A 15,590-nucleotide genomic window follows, 5' to 3' on the forward strand; every position below is an offset into this window, starting at 1 on the left:
AGGTCCCTTCCAACCCTGATATTCTATGATTCTAGGGGCCTGGCTTACAAACCCTTACATTAACAGGCAGCAGTGTGAAGAGACTGTCGCACAGGCTGCTGAGAACAGAGTTATAAGTCACTGTGCAGGTTTGCTGAAGGAGCCTGGGAGAAGCTGCATCCCTTTACTCCCTAAATAACATATTGATACGAGCACATGTATTTTCCTGTTGAAGCGGCTCACAGAATAAATGTGCATCCCATCCAAAGAGAGATTACTATGGCAGCAGATGTATGCTATACTGCAAACAATAAACGTATGGAGCCCTAATCCAATACAACACAATTTTGTTTCATACTAAATCCTTCATAGAAAGTATCACAAAATGCTTTACAGCAATAGGAGTTGGGAGTCCTGCTCAATGCCTAAAGCCCTAGGCAGTTTGGACTCCCGGGTTCTTTTCCTAACCCTGCCACTGTCCCAGCCTGAGCTGCTTTTGACCCTGCCTCTGACAATGTGGGCAACTCACTTACGCACACGGTGCCTCAGCCTATCCAAATGGAACATGAGCATGCACCAAGCCTCACAGGGAGATGCGAGTTAATTCCTGTTTGTAAAGTGCTTTGAGATACCTGGATAGATGCTGTGTGCTATTAATACACAGAGAGAAGGCTTTACTGCACAAAGCTGGGGTCAGTGACTCCCACGCAGGGCAAACGACATACAGAAACAAAACAAGCGCAAATAAACCAACGATAAAATCCAAATTCATGCAAGCTCGTCATGACAAGGCAAGAATGGGAGGAAAGAGGGGGCAGGGATAGTAGCTTGGTATTTAGTGCTGGATGCAGGCAAAGGCAAACCAGAAGGTTTTGAGGGAAGATCTGAAGAAAGGATGCGACTCAGGAGGAGACGAGGGAGAGTGTTAAATGGGCCAGCACAAGTGAAAAAGCAACCCCCAGCTGTGGAGAGTTCTGAAGAGAGGACAAAGAGGAGGCCAAGATTGGAGGAGCGGCATGAACAGGCAGGGGCACCAGCGGGTCACAGAGGAGGTCACAGAGGTGGGGTGGAGCGAGTCCATACAGAGCGCTGAAAACCAGGAGGGCAAGTTGGTATTTTTATTTGAAGTTGTATCGTAAATGGAAAGTAGACCTAATTGGAAACAGCGGGGCTTCCCCTTGCATGTCTTTATCCTTTGCACTAAATCTTAGTTGAGAAACAGCACAAGGCACTGAAAACAAACACACACATAAACAAACTAAGCTGAGCATAGTTCAATCCCCACCTTGCTTGATCCTCCTCTAAACAGTCAACAGCCCAATGATATCTCTGCCGCTGATTATTCAAGGGCCATTATGATATCAGTGAATGACTGACTGCATTTAATTCAAGTACATCATATATTTGGAATTCAGTTTATCCTAGCTATTCAGAGCTCCCACACACAAAGTATAACAGATCATTTAAAACCAGTGCAGGTCACATCCTGAGTTGTGGCACTAACCATATAATTTCCTACTCTCCTAGGGGCATTAAATCCTGCAACTGCTGACCTGCCAGCAGGAGAGATGACCTCACATTTGTCCTGCTCATCTTTGGCTAATAACCATTAGGGACAATGGCAAGGACTCACACCTGCTGCCCAGTACCAGTGCAGATCAGTCCCAGCACGAGACAAAAGCTGAAAATATCCTCCCCTTTTCATTACAGGCTTTTGTCACTCATGCATGCACACAAAGCTACTCAGGGGGATTCTAAGAGAATTAAGCGCAAGTGACAAAGTGTGTCCTACCCCCTAGCAAGTTAGCAAACACTGGTGAGGGGTTTACACAATGTTGTCAAGCATCAATATTGATTAAAAGACATTTATATCACTTTTCCCCTAGAAGGTGTGCAGAAGCAAAAATACACAAGACACATCACCAACAAGGTTATTTATACCACCACAGCACATCTTTACAATAAAAAATGTAAGCTCTATGCCTGTAAAGGGTGTGATCTAGCAGGAGCCCTGAAGTCCACTCCTTAGATCTGGGTCTGGGGAATTCTCAGAGGTCACTTCAAAGGTCACCCTTAAAACCTCCCACTGGTACCGGTGCTAATGTAGGTTGGCCGTTTCTACCCCCGAGTGGAGCTGCAATGGGGAGAGGTTTTAAGGAAACTGAGTGCAGACAAGGCTTTGAGGTAAGAACCACCAGAACGATCTATCTGTGGCACTTTCAAAATGCAGTGGAATCTAAACCCTTTGGGGCAGGAGCCTTATCTTAATACCATTAAGGCTGCTTAAATAAAGCTGTCATTGCCACAGTACCTCTGGCAGATAGTACATTGTAATGGACATGCTAGCCCTCTATGCCACAGCTCCTGAAACTCACCTATTCTCCAAAGGAACCTTAGTAGTACTTGTTTGTAAACCCCCAGCACACTGCTGGTGCTAAACAGATGATAAATACATCACTAATAGTAACTATTCTTTCTACAGACAAATCACACCCTGTTTCTGCAAGACCATCAATGTTGGTGTCTCGGTACATGAGACTGTAAATAAATACTGTATCCATATTTCTCTGTGGTCCTGATCCTACTACCGGTGTACCATGGCATAGAAAGATTCTCAGCTGCTGTAAATCAGTGTAGGTACATTGACTTCAAAGGAGCACTGCCAATTTACATCAGCTGAAGATCTGGCCCTGGATGTAGATATTTTTTAAGCTGGGCCTCTGTAAGTCTCCGCCTTGCACTTCTCTGAAGCAGGAGCAGCAGCAGCTCAGGTTCACGTTGCAGTGAAGTATTAACTCATACTGAACACAGTTTGTCTCCAAGGACCCTCTTGGCCCCTTCGTCATCCTGTGCTGACATTTTAATCGCGCTTTTGTGGGAGCCGGCTGGCAGTTTGTCATCAGGAATGGCGCGGCGAGGGGCCAGAGCGGGCTGCTAGCTGTGGCGGCTGCCGAGGGAAGCAGCCCATTCTGACAGACTGAGCAATAATCTGAACTTACTGCGCTGAGCCTGTGGGACACCAGCCGGGCCGCTTTATCTTCTTCATTAAAGTGCGCTCAAAAAAAAAATCCATTTTCCTTTAAAGTCTCAGGAACAGATGGAGTAAAATTAATTGCGCCATTAAGTCCCGATAGACAATACCAGAGTGGTTTTCTTTCAACAGTGCATGTGTGTTACAAAGTGCTCTTCGTAAAAGGCAATTACTGCAACATTTGCCATAAAATAAAGGTTGCTTTAATGGGCAATAAACACAGGCTTCAAATTTTGTATGAAATGGGTCTCCAAAGGGCGCTGTTATAGGCAGCTCAAAGGCACAACTGACTTTAGTATTTCTGCTCTGGCTCCAGCTCAGCTAGTTCGGAGAACAATGATTTCCACCCTTGGATATTTTCTGATAGAATTATGTATGCGATGTTAGCTCATCGCCGGGCCTTTCAATCCAGTTTTTTCTGGTCAGGAAACAGCGGCGAAGGGAGACTCCAGCAGCTGGTCTGCAGGCTGCCATCAATTGCTTAAAAGAGAGTAAGACAGAGGCATATGGAGAGCGGCCAGGAAGAAGAGGTAGGTCCCGGGGCCAGCTCACTAGGGGAGTGGTTCATTCCCTAAGCAGAAAATAATGAGGCCTGATTTCCTTAAATCATCCCCCTGCCAATTAGAATCATTATTGGGTTAGTTTGGCACAGGATTCAATATTATTATTTACATTGATCGATAATGCAGTTGACATTAAAGAGCCTAGCAAAATGGACATCGAGTCCATGCAGACACCAGGGTGCAATGAGGCTATAAAAGGTAGCTGAGAACCAGAGGCAAGGCTATTTCTAAGCTTTACTTTTTGCTAAGGTCACTGAGCAAAACAAAAATCAACAAAAGTAAACCACCACAAGCCCACTCTCAAGGACACTGTCATACTCAAGGGTATGTCTAAAAAACCCAAGGCTGGTCCAGGTCACAGGGTTCAGGATCGGGGGTTGAAAAATTGCTGTTTTGACCTCTGAGCTCAGGCTGGAGCCTGAGCTCTGGGACCCCGTGAGGGTGGAGGGTGCCAGACCATGGGCTTCAGCCGAAGCCCAAATATGTACACAACCATTTTTAGCCCTGCAGACCGAGCCCCGTAAGCCTGCTGTGAGCTGCGGCCGTGCCAGGGCTTTTATCCCCATGTACATGTACACTGTCAAAGTGCAGTTGGTTTCCAAAACAAGGCTATTCAGTGTTCTAACCTGTCCCAAATGACCAATCTACTGCAGGTGACGTGAGAAATAGTACAGTCCTTGTCTTTCTCCATAGCGTACAACTCCTGACACACCCAAAGATTAAAACTAGGCCGTTTACACTCATATACAGCCCGCCTTGCCAAATTGCCATGAAACTGTAAACCATCTATCCACAAAATCTACGTGCCCGCTCTTTAAAATGATGACTGACCCAAAACAAGAATAAATGATAGCTTTAACATCCTGTCAACAATTCTCTCATTCTGGTGGAGTATGGAAGTAAAATGTTGCGTGGCTTTATTGAGCACGTGCACACACACCCAGACACGTAATAAACGGTTTCTATCTGATCCAACTTGGTCAGATTTATTTGAAAGGGAGTGTGTGTGGGGGGGAGGGGGAATAATTTCAGTTCATTGTATTTCCACATTTCAGTAATTACAAAGTGAGCATGACATATAAATGATCCATTAATTGAAATATGGGCTTCATGAACTCCTATATGTATAGTGTAAATCCATATTTAATTAAATAAAGCCAATAATGCTCATTTCAAAGAGAACATTGAAACATTTTTATTTAACCATGTGCTTTATGCCGTATGTGCTCATTTCACTTTGACCATTCTTTATTAAATCACAGCTTGCAGGCAAGGCAGGGTGTAGGTGTACAAAGCAACTTGAGATATATCCAGGGCACCCAGGCTTTAATTATCTGTATTTATACGGCTACCTCAGATCACAGCTACTGTATGCTTTTTTAGGTAGCAACATCAGTCAACACCTCTGACTGAGCAGCATTAATCACCCATTAATTGCCTTAATTACCTTCTACATAACGAAGAAATCACCACACTGCAGTTGTCTGAACCTGATGCAGTAAAATCAGTGCATCACCCACTGGGTGCTAATGTTTCAGGATTCAAGAGTAACAAGGTCTAAGCAATGGCTCTGGCGAGCGAAGAGCATTGCTGCCGCTGTCTGTGAATATTCACAATGACCAAGAATTTGCAATTCTGAGTTACAGACTGGGAGATTTCAGAGTAGCAGCCCTGTTAGTCTGTATTCGCAAAAAGAAAAGGAGTACTTGTGGCACCTTAGAGACTAACAAATTTATTAGAGCATAAGCTTTCGTGAGCTACAGCTCACTTCATCGGATGCATTTAGTGGAAAAAAAAAAAGCCTGGGAGAATCAATGAAAGGTCCATTTAGGTCATCTAGCCCTGATCCCTGCCAGCACAGGATTTGTGCCCTGATATATACATTCTAAAGTTTTCTCTTGGCTTGTTTTTAAATGCCCCATATATTGGTGCACTCAACCCTTCCCTTGGAAGCCTTTCCAGTCTTCCCAGACATCACCAGAGAGAAGCTGCACCTGATATCCTGCTTGTACTTTCCCTTTTTAAAATGCCATCCCATTTGTCCTTGTTAGGCCCTCTTTCAGCACTATAAACAATCCTTCCTTGCCTTGGTGTGTGTACACTTTACATGTGAGTAGATCATGTGCTCTCTCCATTAGTGACCCTATCCATACTTATCCCTTGCAAGATAAGCAGCAGGGAGTATAGGTGAAAGTAATGTAAAACCCTAGCTGTCGTCCTCTGCAGTGAGCAGGAATAAACCACAACTACTGTGGATGCCCAAAAGTGCACTCTGAAAAAAACACAGGGTTAAAAAATGGAGTGGGCTGTAGGCAAAGAATGGGTGGGTGTATATGAAGAGTCTTAAGTATATGCGTGATCTTTAGCAAGCCTATTGTCTTCAGCTTCCGTCCTACTACTGATCAGAAGAAATTTCGTGGCAATTCAGCAGTGTTCTCATTAATACTGAATGAGCCTCTGGCTGAGCTCCGTGTCCTGCTGACCACTTCCTTTGTACTTATGCATTCAACACTTGGCGCCTGCATTGGCAGGATCAAGCCCCCAATCTCTCTTAAACCTCCTAATAACTGCTGTTGCTCTTCTTGGAGTTCTCACTGGGTAAGATTTCCAAAAGCACTTAACACCAACCTAACTCTGCTCCCAATGAAATCAACGGTAAAATGCTAGTGGCAATCAAGTCCCTGGCCTTTCTTGAACAAGCCCTTTAACAAGCTTAGACAGTGGCACACAAAGTGTTAATAAAATTGCCAGGCAGACACTTAAAGGTCTAAACTGGCAAGAAGCAACGGCCCTGGTTTGTGGCAGTATGGAATGAGACTGCTCCAGTGTGAACTTTGGGTGGCATTGAGAGTCCCGGTGTTCTCTGGATCCATGCCACCTTTACAGTGTGTGATCTCCCCCCACAGCCACTTAGCTCTGCCAACTCCCTTCCCCATTGAGGGCATACTCTTCTGGAAACCCCAGGGAGTTCTCCTGGCCCCCTTCCATGGGTTTCTCCACAGGGTAGGGGCACTTGGGCACTAGGTTCTGCTGTCAGATGCAATCTAAAAACACTAGAGAGCAGCACTGATGTACCCCATGAAAAAAACCCAGTGTTCCTTCCACTTCTGTCACTGATAAAGATAAATGGTACATGAGATCAAGCAGCCACCTATAAAGTCTTTGCCAAGCCGTGCATGTTAGAAATGTAAAAAAAAAAAATATTCTCCTTCTTACACCACCACCATCTCAAGACTTAAAGGCGACCTCAATATGAGCTTCACGAAATAAACAAGATGCTAAGAGCTTTCAGGAAATTCAAGTGCTGTTGCTCATAACAATTAATAATAAATAGTAATACTAATAGTTTGAGATACTCCAACAAAAGACTGCACATGTATGCAAAGTGCTTCTTGCACGCTAATACAGACTCACGACAACTCTCTGAGGTAGGCAACTAATATTATGAATGTTTTACAGATTGGGAAACAGCAGCACAATAAAAGCTAAATAAGCAAAATTACCAAGAGCAGAACTTGGAATATAACCCAAAGCTCCTGACCCACTGCCCTGCTCTAACCATTAGGCAACATTTCTTCCCCCCGGACTAACTCACTAGAAGAGCTAGGTCAACGACACCAGAAAAACAGAAACACAGTGTGGTATCAGCAGGAATTGTGAGCTGTGTATTGATATTCAGAAAAGACTACTATGGAGCACACTATCAGTCCCAATTCTGAACTCAGCAGATGGGCCTGTTTACAACGAGGAACCACACATCGGTGCAAATGGCTAAGGCAGATATGCTGTGCCAGCACAAAGTAGGGCTTGCAGTGCTGTATGTTACTGGATTAAACTGAGCCAACGGAAGCCTTGCTTTGCACCTGTCCAACGTGTCTAGATCTGGTATTTGCAATGGGTTAACTACACAGTAGCGATTCCAACTGGTGAAAATTTTGTTACCATAGACAGGGTCTAAATCTGCAGTAACTCCACTGAAGTCAGTGGAGTTGCCCCAACATAAAGCCAGTGTACATGAGGTTGGAATGAGTCCTGCAGGTATACCGCAAGTCACATGCACAGTCACTGAACTGGATGACTGATTTCCTGGTATAACGAACGCTTGGGTTGCATTTTTAAGTGAAATAAGGCAAGATGGCAATCAGTGGTGGCTATTGCAATGGGGACGGACTTTGTTTCCACAAAAGAGATGTTGCCTATGCCTCTATCCCCAGAGAGTCTCGTGATTTTTTTTTTTGAGCAATGAGCTGAGATGATAAAGTTATATTGCCAAAAGCTCGTCCTACTGAAACATGGCAGCTTCCACGGCTCTTGCCACAGCATGTTTAGATTTAGAAGTCAGTTAACAAGGTGGAAAAAGAATAGCTACACACATATGCACACACAAAAAGCAGCTGAATCTGTCAAATTCCCCACACTCCAGACGGGTCTGCATTGCCGGATTCACGGCTGTCTCATTCTGATCCCTCTGAAGCTAATTATTATTTAAAGGTCAAAATGAATAGCCACACGTACGCACAAAACTGTTTTTAGTATTTTTTTAAAAAATCTCTAACTTGCATGATATTTTGTGATTATAATTATGCATCTTCTTTTCCCAGAGAGTTTGCAACCATTTGGTTTAATTATGTACTAAGAAGAAGAAGATGGGGGGCAGGGGAAGGAATCTGAAGCTCATGCTACTTCAAAATGGAGCTTCCTGATGCACTGAAAGCTGCCTCTTATTCAAGATAACAAGTATGAAGAGAATGTCAGCCCCTACGGGCTCCTTTAAACTGCTAAAAGAAAGGAAAGAAAAAGCCAAAAGGAAGCAAAAAAAAGGGGGGGGGCTATTGGGGTAGGCAGCCCACTGACAGCAAAGAGTTAACAGCCCATTAGAAATGTCCTTCAGTTCTGTGTCTGTTGTTCCTCACAGAACATTAAGCTCAGTGGGGCAGTCAGAAACTCCCGTGGTGCCCCCATTAAAAAAGAACAAGTAGCACATGTCAATATCACAGCTTCATCCATACTGTAATTTGTTTGACAGTAGCTAATGCTGTTGGTTGTGACCAGGCAAGACTGTTTGGTCTTTTAAAAAGAGAGGCCCAAATCCCTTTAAATATTTTGTGGTCAGACACACTGCTTAAAAATATAAAGATGCAATAAGCTTTTCTCCCACTCCTCCCCTCCCACTGGAAACATGATAAAACCAGGCACACCACATAATAATCCTAGTAAATGCACTGTCAATGCACTAACAAAATCCTGGGTTACAGTCAAAGCATTTTTTTTTTTTAATGCCAAAGGCATTAAAAGAGATGAAATCCACTCCACAGAGCTAGGTGAAAAACGTTAATCCATTGGCCTTACTTTGCTGGGAAACCTGGGTTTGAACGAGGCCCAAGGCATAAATGAAATGAGTTTAGTGATCTCAGTTTAATTCTTAATAGGCCACAACAGGCATGGCAGATGCGGAAGATACAATATTAGGAAATCAAGTCCTTTCAGAATTGTTCTTTCTTTTTGGCTAACGAGGGTCAGGAGAGATTTGATGTAGAAACTGAAACACTAAGCAAACCTATCAGGGTTAAGATGAGTGAAGACCAAGGGAAATGCTTGCTCACCCGATGGCTGGATTCATTCTGCAGCACTGCTGATTCTACAGGGCCTGATCTTGCAGATACTGAGGGCCTGATCAGAGTCTTTCTATTGATTTCAGCAGGCATTGGATCAAATCCATATCTATTGTGAATAGTCTGGCCAAAGCAATATTGATAGTAAATGTTGGCAGGATTAGTCCCTTAGCTGACTATTTCTCAGAGTGACAGGTTTCAGAGTAGCAGCCGTGTTAGTCTGTATTCGCAAAAAGAAAAGGAGTACTTGTGGCACCTTAGAGATGCTCAAATAAATTTGTTAGTCTCTAAGGTGCCACAAGTACTCTATTTCTCATAAGACACATATCTCCAAATATATCAGGAGGGGAAACAACCACCCACCTCCCCCCATTCCTAAGGTTTGGAAAAATGGTACTAAATATTTGGGCTAAAGGGAAGTTTCCTTCTTGTTTATAGAGAAATTTTAATTCCTTTCCAAATTTTCTTGGGTCTCATCACTGAGCAGATAGATAAACTGATGGTCCCACGTGGAAAGTCAAACCTTTTATGTGTAGTTATTTTGCAAACATTAAATGTTGGTGCTGAGAAAAATCAATTTTGCTGCTTCTTTTTTTTTTTTTTTGCATAGAAAAGGAAAACAATACTGCATCTGCAAGATAGAAGATAGATACTAGAAGATAAACCACAGAAAAACAACTGTACAGCAGTGAGTCAAAAATTTTAATGTGCAACAACAAACGCTCTGGGATGAGCTCCTTAAGGATCTAACCCACTGTTTCTCTGTTACCCTGACCTTGGATAACACGGCTGCTACTCTGAAACCGTTACATCAGTGGAAATGTTAAATGCTATTAAAACAGAATGGTAACATTTTATAAACACTTTACGTCAGTGTAAATGACTACACAAGGTGCAGCACAACCGAGAATCTGCCCCATTGGCTCCAGGGAGAGTTGCCCAGCTCAGGATCGGTTCCAAATGCTGAATAGTTTCTCTAGATTTTTCCCCACCCCCAAGCTCTGACTGCTGTGCATTTTCCCACATGCAACTTGTCAGAGGCTGCTGACCTTCTCAGCAGACTTTAGCAACTGGAGGGCCTCAGTTCATGAGCTCCCACTCATGTCAAAGGGAGCTTTGTCATTAGCATCAATGAAAACAAGCTCAAGCTCTTACTATATTTAAGCAAAACGTTTTTATTTAGAAAACACCACCCCTATAGGCCCTATTCAACATTGCTCTGAGGTCCCTTTGCACCAGCTAGTCACAAGCCACTGCAGTGGTATTGAGCCTCATCTTCACCATCTGCTCCAGGAGCCCCAGACGCGGGCTAGAGTGGAGGAATTGTACGGGCAGGCTGCAGGAGACTGAGGATTCGCCACGGCAGACCGACATGACTGCAATTCTGTGCCCTGGTTGTCGCCATTCCAGCAAGGGTGTAACCTAGGACAGCCCCGAGGGCCATTCGAACCTATGCCAGGGACTGAAGAGACGCCACCATAGTCCTGGGACAGAGGAGGTACAAACTGCTTCCCCTCCATCCCTTGTGTGGACCTCTGCATCTCCAGGGATGGATTTGGCCCTACCAATCTACAACCAGAGTGCCCCTGCAGTGCATGGGACCATAACTGTACTGAATTTTTTTTAAATAAGCAACAGTAAATTAAGGTTTCCAATTCTTTAAATTGGAAGCAGAAAATAAAGTCAAACATTAGACCCTGGGTCATTAGTGGAAATGGGATGCTGATTGGGTAGTCCATTTTAACATAATAGAACAATACTTTGCACTTATCTATCACTAGATGAGCACACGATAATTATTCTTCACAATATCCCCACGAGAGGTAGGTCAGTAAACACTGCTATCCCTACATTGCAGATTGGGAAACCAAGAGATTATTTCAATTGCCCAAGAACATAGAGGACATCAATGTAGAACCAGGATTACTACTTAGGAGACATTGGGTGACAATCTTCTTTGTAGGCCCATCTCATGCTCCTCCTCTTTATGATTCCACATGTAACGCTGTCTGCTTACCCACTTACATTTGCTATCCAATTTAACCTTTATAACCTCTACTGAATCAGCACCAGTGCATGTTTGGATGAAGTACATTATTCAACTTTTAGCTGATCTATTTGGGCGAGTTCGTTCAAAAGGCTCATTTCAAGCTTTCAACAAGGAGTGCAATAAAGTGCAAAAATAGTGCAATAAAGCTCTAGCTCAGCTCATCAGGATAACAAGAGACTCATCTTATCAAACACATCCCCTACAAAGGTTTTATTGGAATAAACTCTTTAGGGTATATCCCTATCTCACTGCACCAGATTTATTCATCTAATTCCCAATACATCAGGATGGCCAAAAATATGTTAGTTATGATGGCTACAGGAAGTGAGCTCTTCTTTTAAAAGGTGGTAGGTAGCAGGGACTGATTTATAGATATTATATAAGCTTACCAAAGCTCTATAAACCTGTAGTATTTTCAACTTGTTGGTCTAATGAATGCTTATGATTATGTCTACTATTACTAAAGCATTAAAGCTGGCAGTGGAATCTACAAAACGTGCTTCATTACCACTCAATCTGTGATTTCAGCAAGGGAATGGGAATAATTTAAAAGTTTATCCAACAAATGAGGGCAATGCATTTACACTGTGAACTGGCTTGAGCTAGTCTCTAAAGGTAATTGCTGCATTGAACAAGCTACAGGTTTGATTCCTGCCACTGTTAGTTATAGTGAGACTTGCAAACCCGCTACTGGAAGAGAGTTTGTTCAACCTAGACATGCCAGCTGGACTTGCAGTTTCCCTGGGGGTGGAGATGTAAGAACAGATTACTGGTTCAGTTCAGTTACACTGCCATGGTCCCAGAAGGGAGAAATCTTGAAATTCCACCTCACTTCAGATGGGCAGTGATATAACACAGCTTGAATAAATGGTTAGAGACTAGAAAGCAGGGGCTACTCTATTCTCTCTGTCTATCTGTCTTAGGTTGTTGTGTGGCACCCATCACCATAGAAGCCAAGGGTTCAACAGGTAATTAAGAACCATAAAGCACTGTTCAAAGGAAATGTCATAATGGAGTCTGTTCTTTGCCTTCTTTAGACTTCTAGGTTTTAGTTTAATCCTCTCTCTTTTTTCTTTAGCACTTCTCAACTTGGTGTTACCCTATGCTTCACAGAGACAAAAAAAATCTCTTTAACTAAACAACAGGCTCTGCATTTAAAAAGGGCGCACTCTGTGCTGAACATACATTCTTGTGACTAATGGCCTAAAAGTGCTATTCTCATATATGAGTTTTTTAGATGTTATTTAGTCAAGTAACTGATCATATGAGCCACAGCCATTTAATATGCTTGAAAGAATTCTTTAAACACATGGAGCCTGATTCTCCTCTCACTTGAATCAGTGTAAATAAGGAGCAACTCCACCACTAAGTTAGTGGAGTCAGACCAGGGTAAAACTGGTGTGTCGGAGAAGAGAAGCAGGCTCTTGGAATGTGTCACATCAGAAACCTACATTTTTCTCAGCTCCAGCTCAAGAGCTTGTGAACCTATAGTCGCTGCAGCTGTCACATCACAATGGGTTGCCATGGAGATAATTGCAATGTCGTAACTAAAGGCTAATGCCAGAACCAGATTTCTCAAGAAAATTACTGGATTGTAATTTTAATGTATCCAAAAATTAGTACAACCTCCTTACATCATGATCGAAAATCAAATTTGTAATTCATGTTTTGAAAGCAACATATCATAATTTCATTGTCTGGGACCTAGAAGAATTCAAGTTTTTGCATATGTATATTTTCTTGGGTATATCTATCTATCTATCACTTACATCTAGATGGATACTCAGATATAGATAGATATAGGAAATCAGGATTACATATAAATAGAAAACATACATATGTATACAGTGATGAACTGGAGCTGGTTCATACCGGTTCGCTAGAACCGGTTGTTAAATTTAGAAGGGACAACCGGTTCTAAAAGGGCTTCTAAATTTAACAACCGGCCAAAAGTGGCGTCTTAGGCGCGGACTCCATGGGTGCTCCAGCCCTGGAGCACCCAAGGGGAAAATTTGGTGGGTGCAGAGCACCCACCGGCAGCTCCCCATCCCACCCCCGGCCCCAGCTCACCTCTGCTCTGCCTCTTCCCCTGAACACGCTGCCCGCTCTGCTTCTCCGCCCCCCCCGGCTTCCCGCGAATCAGCTGTTCACGCAGGAAGCTGGGGTGGGCTGAGAAGCAGGCAACGGCTTCCCGCTCAGGCCCAGGAAGGTGGAGGTGAGCTGGGGCGGGAGGGCGCGAGGAGGGCCGCCCGCGCCGCAGCAGGTAACCTGGGGTGGGGGGCATGCAGGGTAACCGCTCCCCGCCCCAGCTCACCTCCGCCACCTTGGCCTGAGTGTGAAGCCACGGCCTGCTTCTCAGCCCTCCCTGGCTTCCTGCGGAACAGCTGATTCGCGGGAAGCCAGGGCCGGGGGGGGGGGAAGGCAGAGAAGCAGAGGGGGGCAGCGCATTCAGGGGAGGAGGCGGAGCAGAGGTGAGGTGAGCTGAGGGCGAGCGCAGGTGGGGAGCTGCCGGGGGGTGCTCTGCACCCACCAAATTTTCCCCATGGGTGCTCCAACCCCGGAGCACCCAGGGAGTGGGCACCTAAGGTGCCACTTTTGATGTGGCTGCTCCCCCCCCAGCTACGCTCCCCCGCCCCTAGGAGCCAGAGGGACCTGCTGGATGCTTCCTGGGAGCTGCCCCAGGTAAGCACCTCCGGGACTCCCCACCTCGCCCCCCGGCAGGTGCCTCTGGCTCTTAGGGGTGGGGTGGGCACCCACTACAGTGGCCCATGAGACCCTCCTGCCCGGTTCTGGGGGCAGTCAGGGGACAGGGAAGGGGGGTGGATAGGGCAGGGGTTCTGGGGGGGTGTCAAGGAACGTGGGGGGGTTGGATGGGGCAGGAGTCCTGGGGGGCAGGGGTGGGCAACGACCCCCTCATGGGGTGAGGAGGGAATCCATTGTTAAGATTTTGGCAGCTCATCACTGTATGTATACACACACTGTACATCTATTATGAATACACTATATGATGCATGTGCATAAATGTGTTAAGTTGGTTTATCTGAACTTGGTTGATATACCTAGTTTTCTAATAATGTTAGTCAACAGTTTGTAGATGCACACTGGGCAGTTGTTACACTATTCTCTGGTAATAACGCTGTTCTCTGGTAACGAGTCCAGCTGGAATTTTACAACATCTTGGGGTTCGATAAGCCCACATGTATTCAAGATGATATATTCCTAAATCCAAAGTCAGAGCCCAATCCTACAACTGGCAGGGTGTAAGCAGACCATCACTCAACTCAAAGGTGCTCCACACACAGGCAGCCATCTTGCTGCCCTATGTCAAATGCTGGATCGCTGTCCTAGTAGTGAAAAATAATACTAATACTTAAATTCGTATAGAGTATTTTCTGGAGACCCCCATGCCCTCCCGCACAACATACTATAAAAACTCCAGCCAGTTTGAAAATATTTACTGGAGCTCCGCTCCGGACAGCTCCAGCTGAATTTAAGCCCTGGTTGTAAGCTCCTTAGGGTAAGGGGTCATTCTTTTTATAAAGTACTATGTACTTTTTTTCTTCTAGCATTTGCAGTGGTTGCCAAGCCACGCGACAGCAGCTTCATTAGCAAAATGAAGGGCCCTAAGGCCACCATGAAATCTGATTAGTTGACACTGGTTGACAACATACACTGAGTGATTCAGACCACATTGACAAAGTGGGTCGTCGTGCACACCCCATATGTAGAGGTTGGCTGCGCATATTCCTTGGCCAGTTTGTAACCTCTTCAGCAGAGTCTAAAGGTGACCTGGCAGTTCTAATTCCAATGGTCCAACGGTTGGATCAGCGACAAGGAAAACATTCCAAATGTCGTTAGCTGATCACTCGTCGTTCCATAGGGCTGCTGCTGGCAGATTCTGATCTGGCAATTGAGACCACAAATGGATGCCTCGACATAAGTCATGCTCTGGGGCAAATGAAGATGTCCATGTACAGTGGGAGTCCTGGATTGGGGGTGGATCAGCATTCACGTAGAGTCCCCCATCAGTACTTGGTTAACTTCTGGGAAGCTAATGATCCAACCTAGCAGACCGAATTCAGTGAATCCTGGTCACATTTATGGTGCTACATACAAATATAAAATACATATTATCAGCAGCAGCCTCATCAGGAAAGTGCTTGCACTCTTCATGGTGCCATACAATGCCACGTTGCAGGATGCAACGTTCAAATGATCTGACGCAAAATTTAAAGTAAGAGTTTAATCAACCTGTACCCTTCAAAATCAAATACAAATGTGCATTTTAATCTGCTCTCATTAATGGCATTCCTAAACTACTAAGAAAGTGATGCAATTGAGGCTGATTATCAAGA

General features: G+C 44.5%; 1 protein-coding gene across 1 annotated transcript in view; it reads right to left on the minus strand.

Annotated features, from left to right (window-relative positions):
* The window catches only part of AUTS2 (activator of transcription and developmental regulator AUTS2), a 983,370-nt gene that overhangs the window by 134,337 nt on the left and 833,443 nt on the right, over positions 1-15,590 (minus strand).

The sequence above is a fragment of the Dermochelys coriacea genome, chromosome 17 (genome assembly GCF_009764565.3).
Source record: "Dermochelys coriacea isolate rDerCor1 chromosome 17, rDerCor1.pri.v4, whole genome shotgun sequence".
Classification (NCBI taxonomy): domain Eukaryota; kingdom Metazoa; phylum Chordata; order Testudines; family Dermochelyidae; genus Dermochelys; species Dermochelys coriacea.